The sequence below is a fragment of the Denticeps clupeoides genome, chromosome 1 (assembly GCF_900700375.1).
Source record: "Denticeps clupeoides chromosome 1, fDenClu1.1, whole genome shotgun sequence".
NCBI lineage: Eukaryota > Metazoa > Chordata > Actinopteri > Clupeiformes > Denticipitidae > Denticeps > Denticeps clupeoides.
In genome coordinates, this window is record NC_041707.1 from 39,996,083 (window position 1) to 40,024,068 (window position 27,986).

The window sequence follows — 27,986 nt, forward strand, 5'->3', positions numbered from 1 at the left end:
TGTTTTCTCCAAACTTTTTTTTCTTTCACATTAGTTGTTTTTTTGTTGGCAATTAGAAAAAATGGTCAAAAGGCAAACGAACATGTGGCCTAAAGGATAAGGCGTCTGACTTCGGATCAGACGATTGAGGGTTCGAGTCTCTTCATGGTTAATTTTGTGTCCTAAAAAAACCTTTTATTCTTCACATTAGTTGCTTTTTTTTTGCTGGCAATTAGAAAAAAGGTCAAATTCCAAACGACCTAGTGGTCTAATGGATAAGGCGTCTGACTTCCGGTCAGAGGCAATGACCACGTAGCCTAGTGGATAAGGCGCCTGAGTTCGGATAGGAAGATTAAGGGTTCGAGTCCCTTCGTGGTTGTCTATTTTCCTCCAAATCTATTTTGCTTTCTCCAAACTTTTTTTCCTTTATATTAGTTTTTGTTTTTTTGTTGGCAATTAGGAAAAATGGTCAACTGTCAAACAACCATGTGGCCTAATGGATAAGGCGTCTGACTTCGGTTTGAGTCCCTTAGTGGTAAATTTTGTGTCCTTAAAACCTTTTGTTCTTCACATTAGTTGCTTTTTTCTTGTATGCAATTAGGAAAATAATTCACATGCCCAGCGACCATGTGGTCTAATGGATAAGGCTTCTGACTTCAGATCCGAAGATTGAGGGTTCGAGTCCCTTCATGGTTAATTTTGTGTCCTCAAAACCTTTTGTTCTTCACATTATTTGCTTGTTTGGTTTAAGGCCATTAAAGAAAAATTTATTACACGGCGAAAGACCGCGTGGCCAAATTAATAAGGCTTCTGACTTTGTATTAGAAGACTGAGGGTTCGAGTCTTTTTTTGGTTGATTTTGTTTCCCTAAAACCTTTTGTTCTTCACATTAGTTGTTTTTGTAGGCTATTAGGACAGAATTTCACATGCCAAATGACCACGTGGCCTAATGGATAAGGCATCTGACTTCGGATCAGAAGATTGAGGGTTCGAGTCCCTTCGTGGTTGTCTATTTTCCCCCAAATCTATTTTGTTTTCTCCAAACTTTTTTTTCTTTCACATTAGTTGTTTTTTTGTTGGCAATTAGAAAAAATGGTCAAAAGGCAAAAGAACATGTGGCCTAAAGGATAAGGCGTCTGACTTCGGATCAGAAGATTGAGGGTTCGAGTCCCTTCATGGTTAATTTTGTGTCCTAAAAAAACCTTTTATTCTTCACATTAGTTGCTTTTTTTTGCTGGCAATTAGAAAAAAGGTCAAATTCCAAACGACCTAGTGGTCTAATGGATAATGGTCTAATGGATAGTGGTTGTCTATTTTCCAAATCTATTTTGCTTTCTCCAAACTTTTTTTCCTTTATATTAGTTTTTGTTTTTTTGTTGGCAATTAGGAAAAATGGTCAACTGTCAAACAACCATGTGGCCTAATGGATAAGGCGTCTGACTTCGGTTTGAGTCCCTTAGTGGTAAATTTTGTGTCCTTAAAACCTTTTGTTCTTCACATTAGTTGCTTTTTTTTTGTATGCAATTAGGAAAATAATTCAAACGCCAAGCGACCATGTGGTCTAATGGATAAGGTGTCTGACTTCGGATAAGAAGATTGAGGGTTTGAGTCCTTTCGTGGTTGTTTATTTTCCCCCATACCTATTTTGCTTCCTCGAAACTTTTTTTCCTTCATATTAGTTGTTGTTTTTTTGTAGGCAATTAGGAAAAAAAGTCAACTGTGGAAAGACCATGTGGCCTAATGGATAATGTGTCTGACTTCGGATCAGAAGATTGAGGGTTCGAGTCCCTTCATGGTTAATTTTGTGTCCTCAAAACCTTTTGTTCTTCACATTAGTTGCTTTTTTTTTGTATGCAATTAGGAAAATAATTCACATGCCAAGCGACCATGTGGCCTAATGGATAAGGCGTCTGACTTCGTGTCAGAAGATTGAGGGTTCGAGTCCCTTAGTGGTAAATTTTTGTGTCCTCAAAACCTTTTGTTCTTCATATTAGTTTCTTTTTTTTTGTATGCAATTAGGAAAATAATTCACATGCCAAGTGACCATGTGGACTAATGGATAAGGCGTCTGACTTCAGATCAGAAGATTTAGGGTTCGGGTCCTTTCATGGTTAATTTTGTGTCCTCAAAACCTTTTGTTCTTCACATTAGTTGCTTTTTTTTTTTTGAAATTAGGAAAAAAGATCAACTGCCAAACGACCATGTGGTCTAATGGATAAGGCGTCTGACTTCGGATCAGAAGATTGAGGGTTCGAGTCCCTTCGTGGTTAATTTTGTGTCCTCAAAACCTTTTGTTCTTCACATTAGTTGTTTTTGTAGGCAATTAGGAAAGAAATTCACATGCCAAATGACCACGTGGCCTAATGGATAAGGCGTCTGACTTCGGATCAGAAGATTGAGGGTTCGAGTCCCTTCGTGGTTGTCTATATTCCCCCAAATCTATTTTGCTTCCTCCAAACTTTTTTTCCTTCATATTAGTTGTTGTTTTTTTGTTGGCAATTAGGAAAAAAAGTCAACTGTCGAAAGACCATGTGTCCTAATGGATAAGGCGTCTGACTTCGGATCAGAAGATTGAGGGTTCGAGTCCCTTCATGGTTAATTTTGTGTCCTCAAAACCTTTTGTTCTTCACATTAGTTGCTTTTTTTTTTTGTATGCAATTAGGAAAATAATTCACTTGCCAAGCGACCATGTGGCCTAATGGATAAGGCGTCTGACTTCGGGTCAGAAGATTGAGGGTTCGAGTCCCTTAGTGGTAAATTTTTGTGTCCTCAAAACCTTTTGTTCTTCATATTAGTTTCTTTTTTTTTGTATGCAATTAGGAAAATAATTCACATGCCAAGTGACCATGTGGCCTAATGGATAAGGCGTCTGACTTTGGATCAGAAGATTAAGGGTTCGAGTACCTTCGTGGTTGTTTATCTTCCCCATACCTATTTTGCTTCCTCCAAACTTTTTTTCCTTCATATTAGTTGTTGTTTTTTTGTTGGCAATTAGGAAAAAAGGTCAACTGTCGAACGACCATGTGGCCTAATGGATAAGGCGTCTGACTTCAGCTCAGAAGATTTAGGGTTCGGGTCCTTTCATGGTTAATTTTGTGTCCTCAAAACCTTTTGTTCTTCACATTAGTTGCTTTTTTTTTTTTGAAATTAGGAAAAAAGATCAACTGCCAAACGACCATGTGGCCTAATGGATAAGGCGTCTGACTTCGGATCAGAAGATTGAGGGTTCGAGTCCCTTCGTGGTTAATTTTGTGTCCTCAAAACCTTTTGTTCTTCACATTAGTTGTTTTTGTAGGCCATTAGGAAAGAAATTCAAATGCCAAATGACCACGTGGCCTAATGGATAAGGCGTCTGACTTCGGATCAGAAGATTGAGGGTTCGAGTCCCTTCGTGGTTGTCTATTTTCCTCCAAATCTATTTTGCTTTCTCCAAACTTTTTTTCCTTTACATTAGTTTTTGTTTTTTTGTTGGCAATTAGGAAAAATGGTCAACTGTCAAACAACCATGTGGCCTAATGGATAAGGCATCTGACTTCGGATCCGAAGATTGAGGGTTCGAGTCCCTTCATGGTTAATTTTGTGTCCTCAAAACCTTTTGTTCTTCACATTAGTTGCTTTTTTTTTTTGTTGGAAATTAGGAAAAAAGGTCAACTGCCAAATGACCATGTGGCCTAATGGATAAGGCGTCTGACTTCGGATCAGAAGATTGAGGGTTCGCGTCCCTTTATGGTTAATTTTGTGTCCTCAAAACCTTTTGTTCTTCACATTATTTGCTTGTTTGGTTCTAGGCCATTAAAGAAAAATTTATTACACGGCGAAAGACCGCGTGGCAAAATTAATAAGGCTTCTGACTTTGATTTAGAAGACTGAGGGTTCGAGTCTTTTTTTGGTTGATTTTGTTTCCCTGACTTCGGTTTGAGTCCTTTAGTGGTAAATTTTGTGTCCTTAAAACCTTTTTTTTTCTTCACATTAGTTGCTTTTTTTTTGTATGCAATTAGGAAAATAATTCACATGCCCGGCGACCATATGGTCTAATTGATAAGGCGTCTGACTTCGGATCCGAAGATTGAGGGTTCGAGTCCCTTCATGGTTAATTTTGTGTCCTCAAAACCTTTTGTTCTTCACATTATTTGCTTGTTTGGTTTTAGGCCATTAAAGAAAAATTTATTACACGGCGAAAGACCGCGTGGCCAAATTAATAAGGCTTCTGACTTTGTATTAGAAGACTGAGGCTTCGAGTCTTTTTTTGGTTGATTTTGTTTCCCTAAAACCTTTTGTTCTTCACATTAGTTGTTTTTGTAGGCTATTAGGACAGAATTTCACATGCCAAATGACCACGTGGCCTAATGGATAAGGCATCTGACTTCGGATCAGAAGATTGAGGGTTCGAGTCCCTTCGTGGTTGTCTATTTTCCCCCAAATCTATTTTGTTTTCTCCAAACTTTTTTTTCTTTCACATTAGTTGTTTTTTTGTGGGCAATTAGAAAAAATGGTCAAAAGGCAAACGAACATGTGGCCAAAAGGATAAGGCGTCTGACTTCGGATCAGAAGATTGAGGGTTCGAGTCCCTTCAATGTTAATTTTGTGTCCTAAAAAAACCTTTTATTCTTCACATTAGTTGCTTTTTTTTTGCTGGCAATTAGAAAAAAGGTCAAATTCCAAACGACCTAGTGGTCTAATGGATAAGGCGTCTGACTTCAGATCAGAGGCAATGGCCACGTAGCCTAGTGGATAAGGCGCCTGAGTTCGGATAGGAAGATTAAGGGTTCGAGTCCCTTCGTGGTTGTCTATTTTCCTCCAAATCTATTTTGCTTTCTCCAAACTTTTTTTCCTTTATATTAGTTTTTGTTTTTTTGGTTGTTTGGTTGTTTGGTTGTTGTTTGGTTGTGGTTGTTTATTTTCCCCAATACCTATTTTGCTTCCTCCAAACTTTATTAGTTTGTTTCCTTTAAATTAGTTGTTTCCTTTATATTAGTTTTTGTTTTTTTGTTGGCAATTAGGAAAAATGGTCAACTGTCAAACAACCATGTGGCCTAATGGATAAGGCGTCTGACTTCGGTTTGAGTCCCTTCGTGATTAATTTTGTGTCCTCAAAACCTTTTGTTCTTCATATTAGTTTCTTTTTTTTTGTATGCAATTAGGAAAATAATTCACATGCCAAATGACCACGTGTCCTAAAGGATAAGGCGTCTGACTTCGTATCAGAAGATTGAGGGTTCGAGTCCCTTCGTGGTTGTCTATTTTCCCCCAAATCTATTTTGCTTATTCCAAACTTTTCTTCCTTCATATTAGTTGTTGTTTTTTTGTTGGCAATTAGGAAAAAAGGTCAACTGTCGAACGACCATGTGGCCTAATGGATAAGGCGTCTGACTTCGGATCCGAAGATTTAGGGTTCGGGTCCCTTCATGGTTAATTTTGTGTCCTCAAAACCTTTTGTTCTTCACATTAGTTGCTTTTTTTTTTTTTGAAATTAGGAAAAAAGGTCAACTGCCAAACGACCATGTGGCCTAATGGATAAGGCGTCTGACTTCGGATCAGAAGATTGAGGGTTCGAGTCCCTTCGTGGTTAATTTTGTGTCCTCAAAACCTTTTGTTCTTCACATTAGTTGCTTTTTTTTTGTATGCAATTAGGAAAATAATTCACACGCCAAGCGACCATGTGGTCTAATGGATAAGGCGTCTGACTTTGGATCAGAAGATTAAGGGTTCGAGTACCTTCGTGGTTGTTTATCTTCCCCATACCTATTTTGCTTCCTCCAAACTTTTTTTCCTTCATATTAGTTGTTGTTTTTTTGTTGGCAATTAGGAAAAAAGGTCAACTGTCGAACGACCATGTGGCCTAATGGATAAGGCTTCTGACTTCAGATCAGAAGATTTAGGGTTCGGGTCCTTTCATGGTTAATTTTGTGTCCTCAAAACCTTTTGTTCTTCACATTAGTTGCTTTTTTTTTTTTGAAATTAGGAAAAAAGATCAACTGCCAAACGACCATGTGGTCTAATGGATAAGGCGTCTGACTTCGGATCAGAAGATTGAGGGTTCGAGTCCCTTCGTGGTTAATTTTGTGTCCTCAAAACCTTTTGTTCTTCACATTAGTTGTTTTTGTAGGCCATTAGGAAAGAAATTCACATGCCTAAAGGATAAGGCGTCTGACTTCGGATCAGACGATTGAGGGTTCGAGTCTCTTCATGGTTAATTTTGTGTCCTAAAAAAACCTTTTATTCTTCACATTAGTTGCTTTTTTTTTGCTGGCAATTAGAAAAAAGGTCAAATTCCAAACGACCTAGTGGTCTAATGGATAAGGCGTTTGACTTCCGGTTAGAGGCAATGACCACGTAGTCTAGTGGATAAGGCGCCTGAGTTCGGATAGGAAGATTAAGGGTTCGAGTCCCTTCGTGGTTGTCTATTTTCCTCCAAATCTATTTTGCTTTCTCCAAACTTTTTTTCCTTTATATTAGTTTTTGTTTTTTTGTTGGCAATTAGGAAAAATGGTCAACTGTCAAACAACCATGTGGCCTAATGGATAAGGCGTCTGACTTCGGTTTGAGTCCCTTAGTGGTAAATTTTGTGTCCTTAAAACCTTTTGTTCGTCACATTAGTTGCTTTTTTCTTGTATGCAATTAGGAAAATAATTCACATGCCCAGCGACCATGTGGTCTAATGGATAAGGCTTCTGACTTCGGATCCGAAGATTGAGGGTTCGAGTCCCTTCATGGTTAATTTTGTGTCCTCAAAACCTTTTGTTCTTCACATTATTTGCTTGTTTGGTTTAAGGCCATTAAAGAAAAATTTATTACACGGCGAAAGACCGCGTGGCCAAATTAATAAGGCTTCTGACTTTGTATTAGAAGACTGAGGGTTCGAGTCTTTTTTTGGTTGATTTTGTTTCCCTAAAACCTTTTGTTCTTCACATTAGTTGTTTTTGTAGGCTATTAGGACAGAATTTCACATGCCAAATGACCACGTGGCCTAATGGATAAGGCATCTGACTTCGGATCAGAAGATTGAGGGTTCGAGTCCCTTCGTGGTTGTATATTTTCCCCCAAATCTATTTTGTTTTCTCCAAACTTTTTTTTCTTTCACATTAGTTGTTTTTTTGTTGGCAATTAGAAAAAATGGTCAAAAGGCAAAAGAACATGTGGCCTAAAGGATAAGGCGTCTGACTTCGGATCAGAAGATTGAGGGTTCGAGTCCCTTCATGGTTAATTTTGTGTCCTAAAAAAACCTTTTATTCTTCACATTAGTTGCTTTTTTTTGCTGGCAATTAGAAAAAAGGTCAAATTCCAAACGACCTAGTGGTCTAATGGATAATGGTCTAATGGATAGTGGTTGTCTATTTTCCTCCAAATCTATTTTGCTTTCTCCAAACTTTTTTTCCTTTATATTAGTTTTTGTTTTTTTGTTGGCAATTAGGAAAAATGGTCAACTGTCAAACAACCATGTGGCCTAATGGATAAGGCGTCTGACTTCGGTTTGAGTCCCTTAGTGGTAAATTTTGTGTCCTTAAAACCTTTTGTTCTTCACATAAGTTGCTTTTTTTTTGTATGCAATTAGGAAAATAATTCAAACGCCAAGCGACCATGTGGTCTAATGGATAAGGTGTCTGACTTCGGATAAGAAGATTGAGGGTTTGAGTCCTTTCGTGGTTGTTTATTTTCCCCCATACCTATTTTGCTTCCTCGAAACTTTTTTTCCTTCATATTAGTTGTTGTTTTTTTGTAGGCAATTAGGAAAAAAAGTCAACTGTGGAAAGACCATGTGGCCTAATGGATAAGGCGTCTGACTTCGGATCAGAAGATTGAGGGTTCGAGTCCCTTCATGGTTAATTTTGTGTCCTCAAAACCTTTTGTTCTTCACATTAGTTGCTTTTTTTTTGTATGCAATTAGGAAAATAATTCACATGCCAAGCGACCATGTGGCCTAATGGATAAGGCGTCTGACTTCGTGTCAGAAGATTGAGGGTTCGAGTCCCTTAGTGGTAAATTTTTGTGTCCTCAAAACCTTTTGTTCTTCATATTAGTTTCTTTTTTTTTGTATGCAATTAGGAAAATAATTCACATGCCAAGTGACCATGTGGACTAATGGATAAGGCGTCTGACTTCAGATCAGAAGATTTAGGGTTCGGGTCCTTTCATGGTTAATTTTGTGTCCTCAAAACCTTTTGTTCTTCACATTAGTTGCTTTTTTTTTTTTGAAATTAGGAAAAAAGATCAACTGCCAAACGACCATGTGGTCTAATGGATAAGGCGTCTGACTTCGGATCAGAAGGTTGAGGGTTCGAGTCCCTTCGTGGTTAATTTTGTGTCCTCAAAACCTTTTGTTCTTCACATTAGTTGTTTTTGTAGGCCATTAGGAAAGAAATTCACATGCCAAATGACCACGTGGCCTAATGGATAAGGCGTCTGACTTCGGATCAGAAGATTGAGGGTTCGAGTCCCTTCGTGGTTGTCTATATTCCCCCAAATCTATTTTGCTTCCTCCAAACTTTTTTTCCTTCATATTAGTTGTTGTTTTTTTGTTGGCAATTAGGAAAAAAAGTCAACTGTCGAAAGACCATGTGTCCTAATGGATAAGGCGTCTGACTTCGGATCAGAAGATTGAGGGTTCGAGTCCCTTCATGGTTAATTTTGTGTCCTCAAAACCTTTTGTTCTTCACATTAGTTGCTTTTTTTTTTTGTATGCAATTAGGAAAATAATTCACATGCCAAGCGACCATGTGGCCTAATGGATAAGGCGTCTGACTTCGGGTCAGAAGATTGAGGGTTCGAGTCCCTTAGTGGTAAATTTTTGTGTCCTCAAAACCTTTTGTTCTTCATATTAGTTTCTTTTTTTTTGTATGCAATTAGGAAAATAATTCACATGCCAAGTGACCATGTGGCCTAATGGATAAGGCGTCTGACTTTGGATCAGAAGATTAAGGGTTCGAGTACCTTCGTGGTTGTTTATCTTCCCCATACCTATTTTGCTTCCTCCAAACTTTTTTTCCTTCATATTAGTTGTTGTTTTTTTGTTGGCAATTAGGAAAAAAGGTCAACTGTCGAACGACCATGTGGCCTAATGGATAAGGCATCTGACTTCAGCTCAGAAGATTTAGGGTTCGGGTCCTTTCATGGTTAATTTTGTGTCCTCAAAACCTTTTGTTCTTCACATTAGTTGCTTTTTTTTTTTTGAAATTAGGAAAAAAGATCAACTGCCAAACGACCATGTGGCCTAATGGATAAGGCGTCTGACTTCGGATCAGAAGATTGACGGTTCGAGTCCCTTCGTGGTTAATTTTGTGTCCTCAAAACCTTTTGTTCTTCACATTAGTTGTTTTTGTAGGCCATTAGGAAAGAAATTCAAATGCCAAATGACCACGTGGCCTAATGGATAAGGCGTCTGACTTCGGATCAGAAGATTGAGGGTTCGAGTCCCTTCGTGGTTGTCTATTTTCCTCCAAATCTATTTTGCTTTCTCCAAACTTTTTTTCCTTTACATTAGTTTTTGTTTTTTTGTTGGCAATTAGGAAAAATGGTCAACTGTCAAACAACCATGTGGCCTAATGGATAAGGCATCTGACTTCGGATCCGAAGATTGAGGGTTCGAGTCCCTTCATGGTTAATTTTGTGTCCTCAAAACCTTTTGTTCTTCACATTAGTTGCTTTTTTTTTTTGTTGGAAATTAGGAAAAAAGGTCAACTGCCAAATGACCATGTGGCCTAATGGATAAGGCGTCTGACTTCGGATCAGAAGATTGAGGGTTCGAGTCCCTTTATGGTTAATTTTGTGTCCTCAAAACCTTTTGTTCTTCACATTATTTGCTTGTTTGGTTCTAGGCCATTAAAGAAAAATTTATTACACGGCGAAAGACCGCGTGGCAAAATTAATAAGGCTTCTGACTTTGATTTAGAAGACTGAGGGTTCGAGTCTTTTTTTGGTTGATTTTGTTTCCCTGACTTCGGTTTGAGTCCTTTAGTGGTAAATTTTGTGTCCTTAAAACCTTTTTTTTTCTTCACATTAGTTGCTTTTTTTTTGTATGCAATTAGGAAAATAATTCACATGCCCGGCGACCATATGGTCTAATTGATAAGGCGTCTGACTTCGGATCCGAAGATTGAGGGTTCGAGTCCCTTCATGGTTAATTTTGTGTCCTCAAAACCTTTTGTTCTTCACATTATTTGCTTGTTTGGTTTTAGGCCATTAAAGAAAAATTTATTACACGGCGAAAGACCGCGTGGCCAAATTAATAAGGCTTCTGACTTTGTATTAGAAGACTGAGGCTTCGAGTCTTTTTTTGGTTGATTTTGTTTCCCTAAAACCTTTTGTTCTTCACATTACTTGTTTTTGTAGGCTATTAGGACAGAATTTCACATGCCAAATGACCACGTGGCCTAATGGATAAGGCATCTGACTTCGGATCAGAAGATTGAGGGTTCGAGTCCCTTCGTGGTTGTCTATTTTCCCCCAAATCTATTTTGTTTTCTCCAAACTTTTTTTTCTTTCACATTAGTTGTTTTTTTGTGGGCAATTAGAAAAAATGGTCAAAAGGCAAACGAACATGTGGCCAAAAGGATAAGGCGTCTGACTTCGGATCAGAAGATTGAGGGTTCGAGTCCCTTCAATGTTAATTTTGTGTCCTAAAAAAACCTTTTATTCTTCACATTAGTTGCTTTTTTTTTGCTGGCAATTAGAAAAAAGGTCAAATTCCAAACGACCTAGTGGTCTAATGGATAAGGCGTCTGACTTCAGATCAGAGGCAATGACCACGTAGCCTAGTGGATAAGGCGCCTGAGTTCGGATAGGAAGATTAAGGGTTCGAGTCCCTTCGTGGTTGTCTATTTTCCACCAAATCTAATTTGCTTTCTCCAAACTTTTTTTCCTTTATATTAGTTTTTGTTTTTTTGTTGGCAATTAGGAAAAATGGTCAACTGTCAAACAACCATGTGGCCTAATGGATAAGGCGTCTGACTTCGGTTTGAGTCCCTTAGTGGTAAATTTTGTGTCCTTAAAACCTTTTGTTCTTCACATTAGTTGCTTTTTTTTTGTATGCAATTAGGAAAATAATTCACACGCCAAGCGAACATGTGGTCTAATGGATAAGGCGTCTGACTTCGGATAAGAAGATTGAGGGTTCGAGTCCTTTCGTGGTTGTTTATTTTCCCCCATACCTATTTTGCTTCCTCCAAACTTTTTTTCCTTCATATTAGTTGTTGTTTTTTTGTAGGCAATTAGGAAAAAAGGTCGACCGTCGAACGACCATGTGGCCTAATGGATAAGGCGTCTGACTTCGGATCAGAAGATTGAGGGTTCGGGTCCCTTCATGGTTAATTTTGTGTCCTCATAACCTTTTGTACTTCACATTAGTTGCTTTTTTTTTTTTGAAATTAGGAATAAAGGTCAACTGCCAAAAGACCATGTGGCCTAATGGATAAGGCGTCTGACTTCGGATCAGAAGATTGAGGGTTCGAGTCCCTTCGTGGTTAATTTTGTGTCCTCAAAACCTTTTGTTCTTCACATTATTTGCTTGTTTGGTTTTAGGCCATTAAAGAAAAATTTATTACACGGCGAAAGACCGCGTGGCCAAATTAATAAGGCTTCTGACTTTGTATTAGAAGACTGAGGGTTCGAGTCTTTTTTTGGTTGATTTTGTTTCCCTAAAACCTTTTGTTCTTCACAATAGTTGTTTTTGTAGGCCATTAGGAAAGAAATTCACATGCCAAAAGACCAGGTGACCTAATGGATAAGGCGTCTGACTTCGGATCAGAAGATTGAGGGTTCGATTCCCTTCGTGGTTGTCTATTTTCCCCCAAATCTATTTTGCTTCCTCCAAACTTTTTTTCCTTCATATTAGTTGTTGTTTTTTTGTTGGCAATTAGGAAAAAAAGTCAACTGTCGAAAAACCATGTGGCCTAATGGATAAGGCGTCTGACTTCGGATCAGAAGATTGAGGGTTCGAGTCCCTTCATGGTTATTTTGTGTCGTCAAAACCTTTTGTTCTTCACATTAGTTGCTTTTTTTTTTGTATGCAATTAGGAAAATAATTCACATGCCAAAGGACCATGTGGCCTAATGGATAAGGCGTCTGACTTCGGGTCAGAAGATTGAGGGTTCAAGTCCCTTAGTGGTAAATTTTTGTGTCCTCAAAACCTTTTGTTCTTCATATTAGTTTCTTTTTTTTTGTATGCAATTAGGAAAATAATTCACATGCCAAGTGACCATGTGGCCTAATGGATAAGGCGTCTGACTTTGGATCAGAAGAATAAGGGTTCGAGTACCTTCGTGGTTGTTTATCTTCCCCATACCTATTTTGCTTCCTCCAAACTTTTTTTCCTTCATATTAGTTGTTGTTTTTTTGTTGGCAATTAGGAAAAAAGGTCAACTGTCGAACGACCATGTGGCCTAATGGATAAGGCGTCTGACTTCAGATCAGAAGATTTAGGGTTCGGGTCCTTTCATGGTTAATTTTGTGTCCTTAAAACCTTTTGTTCTTCACATTAGTTGCTTTTTTTTTTTTGAAATTAGGAAAAAAGATCAACTGCCAAACGACCATGTGGCCTAATGGATAAGGCGTCTGACTTCGGATCAGAAGATTGAGGGTTCGAGTCCCTTCGTGGTTAATTTTGTGTCCTCAAAACCTTTTGTTCTTCAAATTAGTTGTTTTTGTAGGCCATTAGGAAAGAAATTCACATGCCAAATGACCACGTGGCCTAATGGATAAGGCGTCTGACTTCGGATCAGAAGATTGAGGGTTCGAGTCCCTTCGTGGTTGTCTATATTCCCCCAACTCTATTTTGCTTCCTCCAAACTTTTTTTCCTTCATATTAGTTGTTGTTTTTTTGTTGGCAATTAGGAAAAAAAGTCAACTGTCGAAAGACCATGTGTCCTAATGGATAAGGCGTCTGACTTCGGATCAGAAGATTGAGGGTTCGAGTCCCTTCATGGTTAATTTTGTGTCCTCAAAACCTTTTGTTCTTCACATTAGTTGCTTTTTTTTTTTGTATGCAATTAGGAAAATAATTCACATGCCAAGCGACCATGTGGCCTAATGGATAAGGCGTCTGACTTCGGGTCAGAAGATTGAGGGTTCGAGTCCCTTAGTGGTAAATTTTTGTGTCCTCAAAACCTCTTGTTCTTCATATTAGTTTCTTTTTTTTTGTATGCAATTAGGAAAATAATTCACATGCCAAGTGACCATGTGGCCTAATGGATAAGGCGTCTGACTTTGGATCAGAAGATTGTTTATCTTCCCCATACCTATTTTGCTTCCTCCAAACTTTTTTTCCTTCATATTAGTTGTTGTTTTTTTGTTGGCAATTAGGAAAAAAGGTCAACTGTCGAACGACCATGTGGCCTAATGGATAAGGCGTCTGACTTCAGATCAGAAGATTTAGGGTTCGGGTCCTTTCATGGTTAATTTTGTGTCCTCAAAACCTTTTGTTCTTCACATTAGTTGCTTTTTTTTTTTTGAAATTAGGAAAAAAGATCAACTGCCAAACGACCATGTGGCCTAATGGATAAGGCGTCTGACTTCGGATCAGAAGATTGAGGGTTCGAGTCCCTTCGTGGTTAATTTTGTGTCCTCAAAACCGTTGGTTCTTCACATTAGTTGTTTTTGTAGGCCATTAGGAAAGAAATTCAAATGCAAAAATGACCACGTGGCCTAATGGATAAGGCGTCTGACTTCGGATCAGAAGATTGAGGGTTCGAGTCCCTTCGTGGTTGTCTATTTTCCTCCAAATCTATTTTGCTTTCTCCAAACTTTTTTTCCTTTACATTAGTTTTTGTTTTTTTGTTGGCAATTAGGAAACATGGTCAACTGTCAAACAACCATGTGGCCTAATGGATAAGGCGTCTGACTTCGGATCCGAAGATTGAGGGTTCGAGTCCCTTCATGGTTAATTTTGTGTCCTCAAAACCTTTTGTTCTTCACATTAGTTGCTTTTTTTTTTTGTTGGAAATTAGGAAAAAAGGTCAACTGCCAAACGACCATGTGGCCTAATGGATAAGGCGTCTGACTTCGGATCAGAAGATTGCGGGTTCGAGTCCCTTTATGGTTAATTTTGTGTCCTCAAAACCTTTTGTTCTTCACATTATTTGCTTGTTTGGTTTTAGGCCATTAAAGAAAAATTTATTACACGGCGAAAGACCGCGTGGCAAAATTAATAAGGCTTCTGACTTTGTATTAGAAGACTGAGGGTTCGAGTCTTTTTTTGGTTGATTTTGTTTCCCTGACTTCGGTTTGAGTCCTTTAGTGGTAAATTTTGTGTCCTTAAAACCTTTTGTTCTTCACATTAGTTGCTTTTTTTTTGTATGCAATTAGGAAAATAATTCACATGCCCGGCGACCATATGGTCTAATTGATAAGGCGTCTGACTTCGGATCCGAAGATTGAGGGTTCGAGTCCCTTCATGGTTAATTTAGTGTCCTCAAAACCTTTTGTTCTTCACATTATTTGCTTGTTTGGTTTTAGGCCATTAAAGAAAAATTTATTACACGGCGAAAGACCGCGTGGCCAAATTAATAAGGCTTCTGACTTTGTATTAGAAGACTGAGGCTTCGAGTCTTTTTTTGGTTGATTTTGTTTCCCTAAAACCTTTTGTTCTTCACATTAGTTGTTTTTGTAGGCTATTAGGACAGAATTTCACATGCCAAATGACCACGTGGCCTAATGGATAAGGCATCTGACTTCGGATCAGAAGATTGAGGGTTCGAGTCCCTTCGTGGTTGTCTATTTTCCCCCAAATCTATTTTGTTTTCTCCAAACTTTTTTTTCTTTCACATTAGTTGTTTTTTTGTGGGCAATTAGAAAAAATGGTCAAAAGGCAAACGAACATGTGGCCAAAAGGATAAGGCGTCTGACTTCGGATCAGAAGATTGAGGGTTCGAGTCCCTTCAATGTTAATTTTGTGTCCTAAAAAAAACTTTTATTCTTCACATTAGTTGCTTTTTTTTTGCTGGCAATTAGAAAAAAGGTCAAATTCCAAACGACCTAGTGGTCTAATGGATAAGGCGTCTGACTTCAGATCAGAGGCAATGACCACGTAGCCTAGTGGATAAGGCGCCTGAGTTCGGATAGGAAGATTAAGGGTTCGAGTCCCTTCGTGGCTGTCTATTTTCCTCCAAATCTATTTTGCTTTCTCCAAACTTTTTTTCCTTTATATTAGTTTTTGTTTTTTTGTTGGCAATTAGGAAAAATGGTCAACTGTCAAACAACCATGTGGCCTAATGGATAAGGCGTCTGACTTCGGTTTGAGTCCCTTAGTGGTAAATTTTGTGTCCTTAAAACCTTTTGTTCTTCACATTAGTTGCTTTTTTTTTTGTATGCAATTAGGAAAATAATTCACACGCCAAGCGACCATGTGGTCTAATGGATAAGGCGTCTGACTTCGGATAAGAAGATTGAGGGTTCGAGTCCTTTCGTGGTTGTTTATTTTCCCCCATACCTATTTTGCTTCCTCCAAACTTTTTTTCCTTCATATTAGTTGTTGTTTTTTTGTAGGCAATTAGGAAAAAAGGTCAACTGTCGAACGACCATGTGGCCTAATGTATAGGCGTCTGACTTCGGATCAGAAGATTGAGGGTTCGGGTCCCTTCATGGTTAATTTTGTGTCCTCAAAACCTTTTGTTCTTCACATTAGTTGCTTTTTTTTTTTTTGAAATTAGGAAAAAAGGTCAACTGCCAAACGACCATGTGGCCTAATGGATAAGGCGTCTGACTTCGGATCAGAAGATTGACGGTTCGAGTCCCTTTATGGATAAATTTTGTGTCCTCAAAACCTTTTGTTCTTCACATTAGTTGCTTTTTTTTTGTATGCAATTAGGAAAATAATTCACATGCCAAGTGACCATGTGGTCTAATGGATAAGGCATCTGACTTTGGATAAGAATATTGAGGGTTCGAGTCCTTTCGTGGTTGTTTATTTTCCCCCATACCTATTTTGCTTCCTCCAAACTTTTTTTCCTTCATATGAGTTGTTGTTTTTTTGTTGGCAATTAGGAAAAAAAAGTCAAGTGTCGAAAGACCATGTGGCCTAATGGATAAGGCGTCTGACTTCGGATCAGAAGATTGAGGGTTCGAGTCCCTTCATGGTTGATTTTGTGTCCTCAAAACCTTTTGTTCTTCACATTAGTTGCTTTTTTTTTTGTATGCAATTAGGAAAATAATTCACATGCCAAGCGACCATGTGGCCTAATAGATAATGTGTCTGACTTCGGGTCAGAAGATTGAGGGTTCGAGTCCCTTAGTGGTAAATTTTTGTGTCCTCAAAACCTTTTGTTCTTCATATTAGTTTCTTTTTTTTTGTATGCAATTAGGAAAATAATTCACATGCCAAGTGACCATGTGGCCTAATGGATAAGGCGTCTGACTTTGGATCAGAAGATTAAGGGTTGGAGTACCTTCGTGGTTGTTTATCTTCCCCATACCTATTTTGTTTCGTCCAAACTTTTTTTTCCTTCATATTAGTTGTTGTTTTTTTGTTGGAAATTAGGAAAAAAGATCAACTGCCAAACGACCATGTGGCCTAATAGATACGGCGTCTGACTTCGAAACAGAAGATTGAGGGTTCGAGTTCTTTAGTGGTTACTTTTGAGTCCTCAAAACCTTTTGTTCTTCACATTATTTGCTTGTTTGGTTTTAGGCCATTAAAGAAAAATATATTACACGGCGAAAGACCGCCTGGCCAAATTAATAAGGCTTCTGACTTTGTATTAGAAGACTGAGGGTTTGAGTCTTTTTTGGTTGATTTTGTTTCCCTAAAACCTTTTGTTGTTCACATTCGTTGTTTTTGTAGGCCATTAGGAAAGAAACTCACATGACAAATGACCATGTGGCCTAATAGATAAGGCGTCTGACTTCGGATCAGAAGATTGAGGGTTCGAGTCCCTTCGTGGTTGTCTATTTTCCCCCAAATCTTTTTTGGTTCCTCCAAACTTTTTTTTCTTGCACATTAGTTGTTGTTTTTTTGTTGGCAATTAGAAAAAATGGTCAAAAGGCAAACGAACATGTGGCCTAAAGGATAAGGCTTCTGACTTCGGATCAGAAGATTCAGGGTTCGAGTCCCTTAATGGTAAATTTTTGTGTCCTCAAAACCTTTTGTTCTTCATATTAGTTTCTTTTTTTTTGTATGCAATTAGGAAAATAATTCACATGCCAAGTGACCATGTTACCTAATGGATAAGCCGTCTGACTTCGGGTCAGAAGAGTGAGGGTTCGAGTCCCTTAGTGGTAAATTTTTGTGTCCTCAAAACCTTTTGTTTTTCATATTAGTTTCTTTTTTTTTGTATGCAATTAGGAAAATAATTCACATGCCAAGTGACCATGTGGCCTAATGGATAAGGCGTCTGACTTTGGATCAGAAGATTAAGGGTTCGAGTACCTTCATGGTTGTTTATCTTCCCCATACCTATTTTGTTTCGTCCAAACTTTTTTTTCCTTCATATTAGTTGTTGTTTTTTTGTTGGCAATTAGAAAAAATGGTCAAAAGGCAAACGAACATGTGGCCTAAAGGATAAGGCTTCTGACTTCGGATCAGAAGATTGAGGGTTCGAGTTCTTTAGTGGTTACTTTTGTGTCCTCAAAACCTTTTGTTCTTCACATTATTTGCTTGTTTGGTTTTAGGCAATTAAAGAAAAATATATTACACGGCGAAAGACCGCCTGGCCAAATTAATAAGGCTTCTGACTTTGTATTAGAAGACTAAGGGTTCGAGTCTTTTTTTGGTTGATTTTGTTTCCCTAAAACCTTTTGTTGTTCACATTCGTTGTTTTTGTAGGCCATTAGGAAAGAAATTCACATGACAAATGACCATGTGGCCTAATAGATAAGGAGTCTGACTTCGGATCAGAAGATTCAGGGTTCGAGTCCCTTCGTGGTTGTCTTTTTTCCCCCAAATCTTTTTTGGTTCCTCCAAACTTTTTTTTCTTTCACATTAGTTGTTGTTTTTTTGTTGGCAATTACAAAAAATGGTCAAAAGGCAAACGCACATGTGGCCTAAAGGATAAGGCGTCTGACTTCGGATCAGAAGATTGAGGGTTCGAGTCCCTTCGTGGTTAATTTTGTGTCCTTATTATTTGCTTGTTTGGTTTTAGGCCATTAAAGAAAAATTTATTACACGGCGAAAGTCCGCGTGGCCAAATTAATAAGGCTTCTGACTTTGTATTAGAAGACTGAGGGTTCGAGTCTTTTTTTGGTTAATTTTGTTTCCCTAAAACCTTTTGTTCTTCAAATTAGTTGTTTTTGTAGGCCATTAGGAAAGAAATTCACATGCCAAATAACCACGTTGCCTAAAGGATAAGGCGTCTGACTTCGGATCAGAAGATTAAGGGTTCGAGTCCCTTCGTGGTTGTCTATTTTCCCCCAAATCTATTTTGCTTCCTCCAAACTTTTTTTCTTTTATATTAGTTGTTGTTTTTTTGTTGGCAATTAGGAAAAATGGTCAACTGTCAAACGACCATGTGGCCTAATGGATAAGGCCTCTGACGTCGGTTTGAGTCCCTTAGTGGAAAATTTTGTGTCCTCAAAACCTTTTGTTCTTCACATTAGTTGCTTTTTTTTGTATGCAATTAGGAAAATATTTCACACACCAAGCAACCACGTGGCCTAATGGATAAGGCGTCTGACTTCGGATCAAAAGATTGAGGGTTTGAGTCCCTTCATTGTTTTTTTTTTCCCCCATACCTATTTTGCTTCCTCTAAACTTTTTTTCCTTCATATTAGTTGTTGTTTTTTTGTTGGCCATTAGGAAAAAAGATCAACTGTCAAACGACCATGTGGCCTAATGGAAAAGGCGTCTGACTTCGGATCAGAAGATTGAGGGTTCGAGTCCCTTCATGGTTAATTTTGTGTCCTCAAAACCTTTTGTTCTTCACATTAGTTGCTTTTTTTTTTATGCAATTAGGAAAATAATTCACATGCCAAGCGACCATGTGGCCTAATGGATAAGGAGTCTGACTTCGGATCAGAAGATTGAGGGTTTGAGTCCCTTCATGGTTTCTTTTGTCTCCTCAAAGCATTTTCTTTTCACATTAATACTTCTTTGGTTGTAGGCCATTAAGAAAAATGCATTATGCACCAAAGTCCGTGTGCTGTGATGTATAAGGCGTCTGACTTCAGATTAGAAGATTGAGGGTACGAGTCTTTTTTTGGTTGATTTTGGTTTCCCCAAAACATGTTGGTCTTCACATTAGTTGTTTTTTTTGTAGGCAATTTGGAAAGACATTTACATGCTAAATGACCACATGGCCTAATGGATAAGGCATCTGACATAGGATCAGATGATTGAGAGTTCGAGTCCCTTCGTGGTTGTCTATTTTCCCCTAAACCATATTAATAAGGCTTCTGACTTTGTATTAGAAGACTGAGGGTTCGAGTCTTTTTTTGTTTGACTTTGTTTCTCCAAAACCTTTTGTTCTTCACCTTAGTTGTTTTTTTTGTAGGCCATTAGGAAAGAAATTCACATGTCTAACGACCACGTGGCCTAATGGATAAGGCGTCTGACTTCGGATCAGAAGATTGAGGGTTCGAGTCCCTTCGTGGTTAATTTTGTGTCCTCAATACCTTTTGTTCTTCACATTAGTTGCTTTTTTTTGTATGCAATTAGGAAAATATTTCACACACCAAGCAACCATGTGGCCTAATGGATAAGGCGTCTGACTTCGGATCAAAAGATTGAGGGTTTGAGTCCCTTCATTGTTTTTTTTTTCCCCCCATACCTATTTTGCTTCCTCTAAACTTTTTTTCCTTCATATTAGTTGTTGTTTTTTTGTTGGCCATTAGGAAAAAAGATCAACTGTCAAACGACCATGTGGCCTAATGGAAAAGGCGTCTGACTTCGGATCAGAAGATTGAGGGTTCGAGTCCCTTCATGGTTAATTTTGTGTGCTCAAAACCTTTTGTTCTTCACATTAGTTGCTTTTTTTTTTTATGCAATTAGGAAAATAATTCACATGCCAAGCGACCATGTGGCCTAATGGATAAGGAGTCTGACTTCGGATCAGAAGATTGAGGGTTTGAGTCCCTTCATGGTTTCTTTTGTCTCCTCAAAGCATTTTCTTTTCACATTAATACTTCTTTGGTTGTAGGCCTTTAAGGAAAATGCATTATGCACCAAAGTCCGTGTGCTGTGATGTATAAGGCGTCTGACTTCAGATTAGAAGATTGAGGGTACGAGTCTTTTTTTGGTTGATTTTGGTTTCCCCAAAACATGTTGGTCTTCACATTAGTTGTTTTTTTTGTAGGCAATTTGGAAAGACATTTACATGCTAAATGACCACATGGCCTAATGGATAAGGCATCTGACTTAGTTCGAGTTCCTTCGTGGTTGTCTATTTTCCCCTAAACCATATTAATAAGGCTTCTGACTTTGTATTAGAAGACTGTGGGTTCGAGTCTTTTTTTGGTTGATTTTGTTTCCCTAAAACCTTTTGTTGTTCACATTCGTTGTTTTTGTAGGCCCTTAGGAAAGAAATATACATGACAAATGACCATGTGGCCTAATGGATAAGGCGTCTGACTTCGGATCAGAAGATTGAGGGTTCGAGTCCCTTCGTGGTTGTCTATTTTCCCCCAAATCTTTTTTGGTTCCTTCAAACTTTTTTTTCTTTCACATTAGTTGTTGTTTTTATGTTGGCAATTAGAAAAAATGGTCAAAAGGCAAACGAACATGTGGCCTAAAGGATAAGGCGTCTGACTTCGGATCAGAAGATTGAGGGTTCGAGTCCCTTCATGGTTAATTTTGTGTCCTCAAAACCTTTTATTCTTCACATTAGTTGCTTTTTTTTTGCTGGCAATTAGAAAAAAGGTCAAATTCCAAACGACCTAGTGGCCTAATGGATAAGGCGTCTGACTTCGGATCAGAAGCAATGACCACGTAGCCTAATGGATAAGCGCCTGAATTCGGATAGGAAGATTAAGGGTTCGAGTACCTTCGTGGTTGTTTATTTTCCCCCATACCTATTTTGCTTCCTCTAAACTTTTTTTCCTTCATATTAGTTGTTGTTTTTTTGTTGGCCATTAGGAAAAAAGATCAACTGTCAAACGACCATGTGGCCTAATGGATAAGGCGTCTGACTTCGGATCAGACGATTGAGGGTTCGAGTCCCTTCGTGGTTGTCTATTTTCCCTCAAATCTTTTTTGGTTCCTCCAAACTTTTTTTTCTTTCACATGAGTTGTTGTTTTTTTGTTGGCAATTAGAAAAAATCGTCAAAAGGCAAACGAACATGTGACCTTGTTTTTTTGTTGGCCATTAGGAAAATAATTCACATGCCAAGCGACCATGTGGCCTAATGGATAAGGCGTCTGACTTCGGATCAGAAGATTGAGGGTTTGAGTCCCTTCATGGTTTCTTTTGTCTCCTCAAAGCATTTTCTTTTCACATTAATACTTGTTTGGTTGTAGGCCATTAAGGAAAATGCATTATGCACCAAAGTCTGTGTGCTGTGATGTATAAGGCGTCTGACTTCAGATTAGAAGACTGAGGGTTCGAGTTTTTTTTTTTTTTTGACTTTGTTTCTCCAAAAACTTTTGTTCTTCACCTTAGTTGTGTTTTTTGTAGGCCATTAGGAAAGAAATTCACATGCCAAACGACCATGTGGCCTAATGGATAAGGCGTCTGACTTCTGATCAGATGATTGAGGGTTCGAGTCCCTTCGTGGTTAATTTTGTGTCCTCAAAACCTTTTGTTCTTCACATTATTTGCTTGTTTGGTTTTAGGCCATTAAAGAAAAATTTATTACACGGCGAAAGACCGCGTGGCCAAATTAATAAGGGTTCTGACTTTGTATTAAGGGTGGTAGTAGCCTAGTGGGTAACACACTCACCTATGAACCAGAAGACCCGGGTTCGAATCCCACTTACTGCCATTGTGTCCCTGAGCAAGACACTTAACCCTGAGTTGCTCCAGGGGGACTGTCCCTGTAACTACTGATTGTAAGTCGCTCTGGATAAGGGTGTCTGATAAAAGCTGTAAATGTAAATGTATTAGAAGACTGAGGGTTCGAGTCTTTTTTTGGTTGATTTTGTTTCCCTAAAACCTTTTGTTCTTCACATTAGTTTTTTTTGTAGGCCATTAGGAAAGAAATTCACATGCCAAATGACCATGTGGCCTAATGGATAAGGCGTCTGACTTCGGATCAGAAGATTGAGGGTTCGAGTCATTTCGTGGTTGTCTATTTTCCTCCAAATCTATTTTGCTTTCTCCAAACTTTTTTTCCTTTGTATTAGTTTTTGTTTTTTTGTTGGCAATTAGGATTAATGGTCAACTGTCAAACAACCATGTGGCCTAATGGATAAGGCGTCTGACTTCGGTTTGAGTCCCTTAGTGGTAAATTTTGTGTCCTTAAAACCTTTTGTTCTTCACATTAGTTGCTTTTTTTTGTATGCAATTACGAAAATAATTCACATGCCAAGCGACCATGTGGTCTAATGGAAAAGGCGTCTGACTTCGGATAAGAAGATTGAGGGTTCGAGTCCTTTCGTGGTTGTTTATTTTCCCCCATACCTATTTTGCTTCCTCCAAACTTTTTTTCCTTCATATTAGTTGTTGTTTTTTTGTAGGCAATTAGGAAAAAAGGTCAACTGTCGAACGACCATGTGGCCTAATGGATAAGGCGTCTGACTTCGGATCAGAAGATTGAGGGTTCTAGTCCCTTCATGGTTAATTTTGTGTCCTCAAAACCTTTTGTTCTTCACATTAGTTGCTTTTTTTTTGTTGGAAATTAGGAAAAAAGGGCAACTGTCAAACGACCATGTGGCCTAATGGATAAGGCGTCTGACTTCGGATCAGAAGATTTAGGGTTCGAGTCCCTTCGTGGTTAATTTTGTGTCCTCAAAACCTTTTGTTCTTCACATTATTTGCTTGTTTGGTTTTAGGCCATTAAAGAAACATTTATTACACGGCGAAAGACCGCGTGGCCAAATTAATAAGGCTTCTGACTTTGTATTAGAAGACTGAGGGTTCGAGTCTTTTTTTGGTTGATTTTGTTTCCCTAAAACCTTTTGTTCTTCACATTAGTTGTTTTTGTAGGCCATTAGGAAAGAAATTCACATGCCAAATGACCACGTGGCCTAATGGATAAGGAGTCTGACTTCGGATCAGAAGATTGAGGGTTCGAGTCCCTTCGTGGTTGTCTATTTTCCCCCAAATCTATTTTGCTTCCTCCAAACTTTTTTCCTTTATATTAGTTGTTGTTTTTTTGTTGCCAATTTGGAAAAATGGTCAACTGTCAAACGACCATGTGGCCTAATGGATAAGGCGTCTGACTTCGGTTTGAGTCCCTTAGTGGTAAATTTTGTGTCCTTAAAACCTTTTGATCTTCACATTAGTTGCTTTTTTTTTGTATGCAATTAGGAAAATAATTCACATGCCAAGCGACCATGTGGCCTAATGGATAAGGCGTCTGACTTCGGATCAGAAGATTGAGGGTTCGAGTCCCTTCGTGGTTGTTTATTTTCCCCCATACCTATTTTGCTTCCTCCAAACTTTTTTCCTTCATTTTAGTTGTTGTTTTTTTGTAGGCAATTAGGAAAAAAGGTCACCTGTCGAACGACCATGTGGCCTAATGGATAAGGCGTCTGACTTCGGATCAGAAGATTGACGGTTCGAGTCCCTTTATGGATAAATTTTGTGTCCTCAAAACCTTTTGTTCTTCACATTAGTTGCTTTTTTTTTGTATGCAATTAGGAAAATAATTCACATGCCAAGTGACCATGTGGTCTAATGGATAAGGCATCTGACTTTGGATAAGAATATTGAGGGTTCGAGTCCTTTCGTGGTTGTTTATTTTCCCCCATACCTATTTTGCTTCCTCCAAACTTTTTTTCCTTCATATTAGTTGTTGTTTTTTGTAGGCAATTAGGAAAAAAGGTCAACTGTCGAGCGACCATATGGCCTAATGGATAAGGCGTCTGACTTCGGATCAGAAGATTGAGGGTTCGAGTCCCTTCATGGTTAATTTTGTGTCCTCAAAACCTTTTGTTCTTCACATTAGTTGCTTTTTTTTTTATGCAATTAGGAAAATAATTCACATGCCAAGCGACCATGTGGCCTAATGGATAAGGAGTCTGACTTCGGATCAGAAGATTGAGGGTTTGAGTCCCTTCATGGTTTCTTTTGTCTCCTCAAAGCATTTTCTTTTCACATTAATACTTGTTTGGTTGTAGGCCATTAAGGAAAATGCATTATGCACCAAAGTCCGTGTGCTGTGATGTATAAGGCGTCTGACTTCAGATTAGAAGATTGAGGGTACGAGTCTTTTTTTGGTTGATTTTGGTTTCCCCAAAACATGTTGGTCTTCACATTAGTTGTTTTTTTAGTAGGCAATTTGGAAAGACATTTACATGCTAAATGACCACATGGCCTAATGGATAAGGCATCTGACTTAGTTCGAGTTCCTTCGTGGTTGTCTATTTTCCCCTAAACCATATTAATAAGGCTTCTGACTTTGTATTAGAAGACTGTGGGTTCGAGTCTCTTTTTTTGTTTGACTTTGTTTCTCCAAAACCTTTTGTTCTTCACCTTAGTTGTTTTTTTTGTATGCCATTAGGAAAGAAATTCACATGCCAAACGACCACGTGGCCTAATGGATAAGGCGTCTGACTTCGGATCAGAAGATTTAGGGTTTGAGTCCCTTCGTGGTTAATTTTGTGTCCTCAAAACCTTTTGTTCTTCACATTATTTGCTTGTTTGGTTTTAGGCCATTAAAGAAAAATTTATTACACGGCGAAAGACCGCGTGGCCAAATTAATAAGGCTTCTGACTTTGTATTAGAAGACTGAGGGTTCGAGTCTTTTTTTGGTTAATTTTGTTTCCCTAAAACCTTTTGTTCTTCACATTAGTTGTTTTTGTAGGCCATTAGGAAAGAAAATCACATGCCAAATGACCACGTGGCCTAATGGATAAGGAGTCTGACTTCGGATCAGAAGATTGAGGGTTCGAGTCCCTTCGTGGTTGTCTATTTTCCCCCAAATCTATTTTGCTTCCTCCAAACTTTTTTTCCTTTATATTAGTTGTTGTTTTTTTGTTGCCAATTAGGAAAAATGGTCAACTGTCAAACGACCATGTGGCCTAATGGATAAGGCGTCTGACTTCGGTTTGAGTCCCTTAGTGGTAAATTTTGTGTCCTTAAAACCTTTTGATCTTCACATTAGTTGCTTTTTTTTTGTATGCAATTAGGAAAATAATTCACATGCCAAGCGACCATGTGGCATAATGGATAAGGCGTCTGACTTCGAATCAGAAGATTGAGGGTTCGAGTCCCTTCGTGGTTGTTTATTTTCCCCCATACCTATTTTGCTTCCTCCAAACTTTTTTTCCTTCATATTAGTTGTTGTTTTTTTGTTGGCCATTAGGAAAAAAGATCAACTGTCAAACGACCATGCGGCCTAATGGATAAGGCGTCTGACTTCGGATCAGAAGATTGAGGGTTCGAGTCCCTTCATGGTTAATTTTGTGTCCTCAAAACCTTTTGTTCTTCACATTAGTTGCTTTTTTTTTGTTGGAAATTAGGAAAAAAGGGCAACTGCCAAACGACCATGTGGCCTAATGGATAAGGCGTCGGACTTCGGATCAAAACATTTAGGGTTCGAGTCCCTTTGTGGTTAATTTTGTGTCCTCAAAACCTTTTGTTCTTCACATTATTTGCTTGTTTGGTTTTAGGCCATTAAAGAAAAATTTATTACACGGCGAAAGACCGCGTGGCCAAATTAATAAGGCTTCTGACTTTGTATTAGAAGACTGAGGGTTCGAGTCTTTTTTTGGTTGATTTTGTTTCCCTAAAACCTTTTGTTCTTCACATTAGTTGTTTTTGTAGGCCATTAGGAAAGAAATTCACATGCCAAATGACCACGTGGCCTAATGGATAAGGCGTCTGACTTCGGATCAGAAGATTGAGGGTTTGAGTCCCTTCGTGGTTGTCTATTTTCCTCCAAATCTATTTTGCTTCCTCCAAACTTTTTTTCCTTTATATTAGTTGTTGTTTTTTTGTTGGCAATTAGGAAAAATGGTCAACTGTCAAACTACCATGTGGCCTAATGGATAAGGCGTCTGACTTCGGTTTGAGTCCCTTAGTGGTAAATTTTGTGTCCTTAAAACCTTTAGTTCTTCACATTAGTTGGTTTTTTTTTGTATGCAATTAGGAAAATAATTCACATGCAAAGCGACCATGTGGTCTAATGGATAAGGCGTCTGACTTCGGATAAGAAGATTGAGGGTTCGAGTCCCTTTATGGATAAATTTTGTGTCCTCAAAACCTTTTGTTCTTCACATTAGTTGTTTTTTTTTTGTATGCAATTAGGAAAATAATTCACATGCCAAGTGACCATGTGGTCTAATGGATAAGGCATCTGACTTTGGATAAGAATATTGAGGGTTCGAGTCCTTTCGTGGTTGTTTATTTTCCCCCATACCTATTTTGCTTCCTCCAAACTTTTTTTCCTTCATATTAGTTGTTGTTTTTTTGTAGGCAATTAGGAAAAAAGGTCAACTGTCGAACGACCATATGGCCTAATGGATAAGGCGTCTGACTTCGGATCAGAAGATTGAGGGTTCGAGTCCCTTCATGGTTAATTTTGTGTCCTCAAAACCTTTTGTTCTTCACATTAGTTGCTTTTTTTTTTATGCAATTAGGAAAATAATTCACATGCCAAGCGACCATGTGGCCTAATGGATAAGGAGTCTGACTTCGGATCAGAAGATTGAGGGTTTGAGTCCCTTCATGGTTTCTTTTGTCTCCTCAAAGCATTTTCTTTTCACATTAATACTTGTTTGGTTGTAGGCCATTAAGGAAAATGCATTATGCACCAAAGTCCGTGTGCTGTGATGTATAAGGCGTCTGACTTCAGATTAGAAGATTGAGGGTACGAGTCTTTTTTTGGTTGATTTTGGTTTCCCCAAAACATGTTGGTCTTCACATTAGTTGTTTTTTTAGTAGGCAATTTGGAAAGACATTTACATGCTAAATGACCACATGGCCTAATGGATAAGGCATCTGACTTAGTTCGAGTTCCTTCGTGGTTGTCTATTTTCCCCTAAACCATATTAATAAGGCTTCTGACTTTGTATTAGAAGACTGTGGGTTCGAGTCTCTTTTTTTGTTTGACTTTGTTTCTCCAAAACCTTTTGTTCTTCACCTTAGTTGTTTTTTTTGTATGCCATTAGGAAAGAAATTCACATGCCAAACGACCACGTGGCCTAATGGATAAGGCGTCTGACTTCGGATCAGAAGATTTAGGGTTTGAGTCCCTTCGTGGTTAATTTTGTGTCCTCAAAACCTTTTGTTCTTCACATTATTTGCTTGTTTGGTTTTAGGCCATTAAAGAAAAATTTATTACACGGCGAAAGACCGCGTGGCTAAATTAATAAGGTTTCTGACTTTGTATTAGAAGACTGAGGTTTCGAGTCTTTTTTTGGTTGATTTTGTTTCCCTAAAACCTTTTGTTCTTCACATTAGTTGCTTTTGTAGGCCATTAGGAAAGAAATTCACATGCCAAACGACCATGTGGCCTAATGGATAAGGCGTCTGACTTCGGATCAGAAGATTGCGGGTTCGAGTCCCTTTATGGTTAATTTTGTGTCCTCAAAACCTTTTGTTCTTCACATTATTTGCTTGTTTGGTTTTAGGCCATTAAAGAAAAATTTATTACACGGCGAAAGACCGCGTGGCAAAATTAATAAGGCTTCTGACTTTGTATTAGAAGACTGAGGGTTCGAGTCTTTTTTTGGTTGATTTTGTTTCCCTGACTTCGGTTTGAGTCCTTTAGTGGTAAATTTTGTGTCCTTAAAACCTTTTGTTCTTCACATTAGTTGCTTTTTTTTTGTATGCAATTAGGAAAATAATTCACATGCCCGGCGACCATATGGTCTAATTGATAAGGCGTCTGACTTCGGATCCGAAGATTGAGGGTTCGAGTCCCTTCATGGTTAATTTAGTGTCCTCAAAACCTTTTGTTCTTCACATTATTTGCTTGTTTGGTTTTAGGCCATTAAAGAAAAATTTATTACACGGCGAAAGACCGCGTGGCCAAATTAATAAG

The 27,986-nt window shown here is 38.3% G+C and overlaps 42 non-coding genes across 42 annotated transcripts; all 42 read left to right on the top strand.

The window, feature by feature from the left end:
• Positions 1 to 914: 914 nt before the first annotated feature.
• trnar-ucg (transfer RNA arginine (anticodon UCG)) lies at positions 915 to 987 on the top strand. Its single transcript has one exon. It is a non-coding gene; the product is annotated as a tRNA-Arg (tRNA).
• A 1,189-nt stretch (positions 988 to 2,176) lies between these two features.
• On the top strand, positions 2,177 to 2,249 carry trnar-ucg (transfer RNA arginine (anticodon UCG)). The gene has a single exon. It is a non-coding gene; the product is annotated as a tRNA-Arg (tRNA).
• A 79-nt stretch (positions 2,250 to 2,328) lies between these two features.
• trnar-ucg (transfer RNA arginine (anticodon UCG)) lies at positions 2,329 to 2,401 on the top strand. Its single transcript has one exon. It is a non-coding gene; the product is annotated as a tRNA-Arg (tRNA).
• A 420-nt stretch (positions 2,402 to 2,821) lies between these two features.
• trnaq-uug (transfer RNA glutamine (anticodon UUG)) lies at positions 2,822 to 2,894 on the top strand. The gene has a single exon. It is a non-coding gene; the product is annotated as a tRNA-Gln (tRNA).
• Positions 2,895 to 3,152: 258 nt separating this feature from the next.
• On the top strand, positions 3,153 to 3,225 carry trnar-ucg (transfer RNA arginine (anticodon UCG)). Its single transcript has one exon. It is a non-coding gene; the product is annotated as a tRNA-Arg (tRNA).
• Positions 3,226 to 3,304: 79 nt separating this feature from the next.
• On the top strand, positions 3,305 to 3,377 carry trnar-ucg (transfer RNA arginine (anticodon UCG)). The gene has a single exon. It is a non-coding gene; the product is annotated as a tRNA-Arg (tRNA).
• A 934-nt stretch (positions 3,378 to 4,311) lies between these two features.
• trnar-ucg (transfer RNA arginine (anticodon UCG)) lies at positions 4,312 to 4,384 on the top strand. The gene has a single exon. It is a non-coding gene; the product is annotated as a tRNA-Arg (tRNA).
• Positions 4,385 to 5,475: 1,091 nt separating this feature from the next.
• trnar-ucg (transfer RNA arginine (anticodon UCG)) lies at positions 5,476 to 5,548 on the top strand. Its single transcript has one exon. It is a non-coding gene; the product is annotated as a tRNA-Arg (tRNA).
• A 415-nt stretch (positions 5,549 to 5,963) lies between these two features.
• trnar-ucg (transfer RNA arginine (anticodon UCG)) lies at positions 5,964 to 6,036 on the top strand. Its single transcript has one exon. It is a non-coding gene; the product is annotated as a tRNA-Arg (tRNA).
• Positions 6,037 to 6,935: 899 nt separating this feature from the next.
• On the top strand, positions 6,936 to 7,008 carry trnar-ucg (transfer RNA arginine (anticodon UCG)). The gene has a single exon. It is a non-coding gene; the product is annotated as a tRNA-Arg (tRNA).
• A 721-nt stretch (positions 7,009 to 7,729) lies between these two features.
• Positions 7,730 to 7,802, top strand: trnar-ucg (transfer RNA arginine (anticodon UCG)). Its single transcript has one exon. It is a non-coding gene; the product is annotated as a tRNA-Arg (tRNA).
• Positions 7,803 to 8,200: 398 nt separating this feature from the next.
• On the top strand, positions 8,201 to 8,273 carry trnar-ucg (transfer RNA arginine (anticodon UCG)). The gene has a single exon. It is a non-coding gene; the product is annotated as a tRNA-Arg (tRNA).
• Positions 8,274 to 8,352: 79 nt separating this feature from the next.
• On the top strand, positions 8,353 to 8,425 carry trnar-ucg (transfer RNA arginine (anticodon UCG)). Its single transcript has one exon. It is a non-coding gene; the product is annotated as a tRNA-Arg (tRNA).
• A 420-nt stretch (positions 8,426 to 8,845) lies between these two features.
• On the top strand, positions 8,846 to 8,918 carry trnaq-uug (transfer RNA glutamine (anticodon UUG)). The gene has a single exon. It is a non-coding gene; the product is annotated as a tRNA-Gln (tRNA).
• A 410-nt stretch (positions 8,919 to 9,328) lies between these two features.
• trnar-ucg (transfer RNA arginine (anticodon UCG)) lies at positions 9,329 to 9,401 on the top strand. Its single transcript has one exon. It is a non-coding gene; the product is annotated as a tRNA-Arg (tRNA).
• Positions 9,402 to 9,663: 262 nt separating this feature from the next.
• trnar-ucg (transfer RNA arginine (anticodon UCG)) lies at positions 9,664 to 9,736 on the top strand. Its single transcript has one exon. It is a non-coding gene; the product is annotated as a tRNA-Arg (tRNA).
• A 599-nt stretch (positions 9,737 to 10,335) lies between these two features.
• On the top strand, positions 10,336 to 10,408 carry trnar-ucg (transfer RNA arginine (anticodon UCG)). Its single transcript has one exon. It is a non-coding gene; the product is annotated as a tRNA-Arg (tRNA).
• A 957-nt stretch (positions 10,409 to 11,365) lies between these two features.
• Positions 11,366 to 11,438, top strand: trnar-ucg (transfer RNA arginine (anticodon UCG)). Its single transcript has one exon. It is a non-coding gene; the product is annotated as a tRNA-Arg (tRNA).
• Positions 11,439 to 11,853: 415 nt separating this feature from the next.
• trnar-ucg (transfer RNA arginine (anticodon UCG)) lies at positions 11,854 to 11,926 on the top strand. The gene has a single exon. It is a non-coding gene; the product is annotated as a tRNA-Arg (tRNA).
• Positions 11,927 to 12,499: 573 nt separating this feature from the next.
• Positions 12,500 to 12,572, top strand: trnar-ucg (transfer RNA arginine (anticodon UCG)). Its single transcript has one exon. It is a non-coding gene; the product is annotated as a tRNA-Arg (tRNA).
• Positions 12,573 to 12,651: 79 nt separating this feature from the next.
• On the top strand, positions 12,652 to 12,724 carry trnar-ucg (transfer RNA arginine (anticodon UCG)). Its single transcript has one exon. It is a non-coding gene; the product is annotated as a tRNA-Arg (tRNA).
• Positions 12,725 to 13,451: 727 nt separating this feature from the next.
• Positions 13,452 to 13,524, top strand: trnar-ucg (transfer RNA arginine (anticodon UCG)). The gene has a single exon. It is a non-coding gene; the product is annotated as a tRNA-Arg (tRNA).
• An 80-nt stretch (positions 13,525 to 13,604) lies between these two features.
• On the top strand, positions 13,605 to 13,677 carry trnar-ucg (transfer RNA arginine (anticodon UCG)). Its single transcript has one exon. It is a non-coding gene; the product is annotated as a tRNA-Arg (tRNA).
• Positions 13,678 to 13,780: 103 nt separating this feature from the next.
• On the top strand, positions 13,781 to 13,853 carry trnar-ucg (transfer RNA arginine (anticodon UCG)). Its single transcript has one exon. It is a non-coding gene; the product is annotated as a tRNA-Arg (tRNA).
• Positions 13,854 to 14,609: 756 nt separating this feature from the next.
• Positions 14,610 to 14,682, top strand: trnar-ucg (transfer RNA arginine (anticodon UCG)). The gene has a single exon. It is a non-coding gene; the product is annotated as a tRNA-Arg (tRNA).
• Positions 14,683 to 15,975: 1,293 nt separating this feature from the next.
• On the top strand, positions 15,976 to 16,048 carry trnar-ucg (transfer RNA arginine (anticodon UCG)). The gene has a single exon. It is a non-coding gene; the product is annotated as a tRNA-Arg (tRNA).
• A 1,223-nt stretch (positions 16,049 to 17,271) lies between these two features.
• Positions 17,272 to 17,344, top strand: trnaq-uug (transfer RNA glutamine (anticodon UUG)). The gene has a single exon. It is a non-coding gene; the product is annotated as a tRNA-Gln (tRNA).
• A 1,376-nt stretch (positions 17,345 to 18,720) lies between these two features.
• trnar-ucg (transfer RNA arginine (anticodon UCG)) lies at positions 18,721 to 18,793 on the top strand. Its single transcript has one exon. It is a non-coding gene; the product is annotated as a tRNA-Arg (tRNA).
• Positions 18,794 to 19,422: 629 nt separating this feature from the next.
• trnar-ucg (transfer RNA arginine (anticodon UCG)) lies at positions 19,423 to 19,495 on the top strand. The gene has a single exon. It is a non-coding gene; the product is annotated as a tRNA-Arg (tRNA).
• Positions 19,496 to 19,754: 259 nt separating this feature from the next.
• trnar-ucg (transfer RNA arginine (anticodon UCG)) lies at positions 19,755 to 19,827 on the top strand. The gene has a single exon. It is a non-coding gene; the product is annotated as a tRNA-Arg (tRNA).
• A 610-nt stretch (positions 19,828 to 20,437) lies between these two features.
• Positions 20,438 to 20,510, top strand: trnar-ucg (transfer RNA arginine (anticodon UCG)). Its single transcript has one exon. It is a non-coding gene; the product is annotated as a tRNA-Arg (tRNA).
• Positions 20,511 to 20,994: 484 nt separating this feature from the next.
• trnar-ucg (transfer RNA arginine (anticodon UCG)) lies at positions 20,995 to 21,067 on the top strand. The gene has a single exon. It is a non-coding gene; the product is annotated as a tRNA-Arg (tRNA).
• Positions 21,068 to 21,540: 473 nt separating this feature from the next.
• On the top strand, positions 21,541 to 21,613 carry trnar-ucu (transfer RNA arginine (anticodon UCU)). The gene has a single exon. It is a non-coding gene; the product is annotated as a tRNA-Arg (tRNA).
• Positions 21,614 to 22,541: 928 nt separating this feature from the next.
• Positions 22,542 to 22,614, top strand: trnar-ucg (transfer RNA arginine (anticodon UCG)). Its single transcript has one exon. It is a non-coding gene; the product is annotated as a tRNA-Arg (tRNA).
• An 84-nt stretch (positions 22,615 to 22,698) lies between these two features.
• Positions 22,699 to 22,771, top strand: trnar-ucg (transfer RNA arginine (anticodon UCG)). The gene has a single exon. It is a non-coding gene; the product is annotated as a tRNA-Arg (tRNA).
• A 239-nt stretch (positions 22,772 to 23,010) lies between these two features.
• trnar-ucg (transfer RNA arginine (anticodon UCG)) lies at positions 23,011 to 23,083 on the top strand. Its single transcript has one exon. It is a non-coding gene; the product is annotated as a tRNA-Arg (tRNA).
• A 243-nt stretch (positions 23,084 to 23,326) lies between these two features.
• trnar-ucg (transfer RNA arginine (anticodon UCG)) lies at positions 23,327 to 23,399 on the top strand. Its single transcript has one exon. It is a non-coding gene; the product is annotated as a tRNA-Arg (tRNA).
• A 435-nt stretch (positions 23,400 to 23,834) lies between these two features.
• trnar-ucg (transfer RNA arginine (anticodon UCG)) lies at positions 23,835 to 23,907 on the top strand. Its single transcript has one exon. It is a non-coding gene; the product is annotated as a tRNA-Arg (tRNA).
• Positions 23,908 to 24,833: 926 nt separating this feature from the next.
• trnar-ucg (transfer RNA arginine (anticodon UCG)) lies at positions 24,834 to 24,906 on the top strand. The gene has a single exon. It is a non-coding gene; the product is annotated as a tRNA-Arg (tRNA).
• A 244-nt stretch (positions 24,907 to 25,150) lies between these two features.
• On the top strand, positions 25,151 to 25,223 carry trnar-ucg (transfer RNA arginine (anticodon UCG)). Its single transcript has one exon. It is a non-coding gene; the product is annotated as a tRNA-Arg (tRNA).
• Positions 25,224 to 25,795: 572 nt separating this feature from the next.
• trnar-ucg (transfer RNA arginine (anticodon UCG)) lies at positions 25,796 to 25,868 on the top strand. The gene has a single exon. It is a non-coding gene; the product is annotated as a tRNA-Arg (tRNA).
• A 578-nt stretch (positions 25,869 to 26,446) lies between these two features.
• trnar-ucg (transfer RNA arginine (anticodon UCG)) lies at positions 26,447 to 26,519 on the top strand. The gene has a single exon. It is a non-coding gene; the product is annotated as a tRNA-Arg (tRNA).
• The last annotated feature ends 1,467 nt before the right edge of the window (positions 26,520 to 27,986 follow it).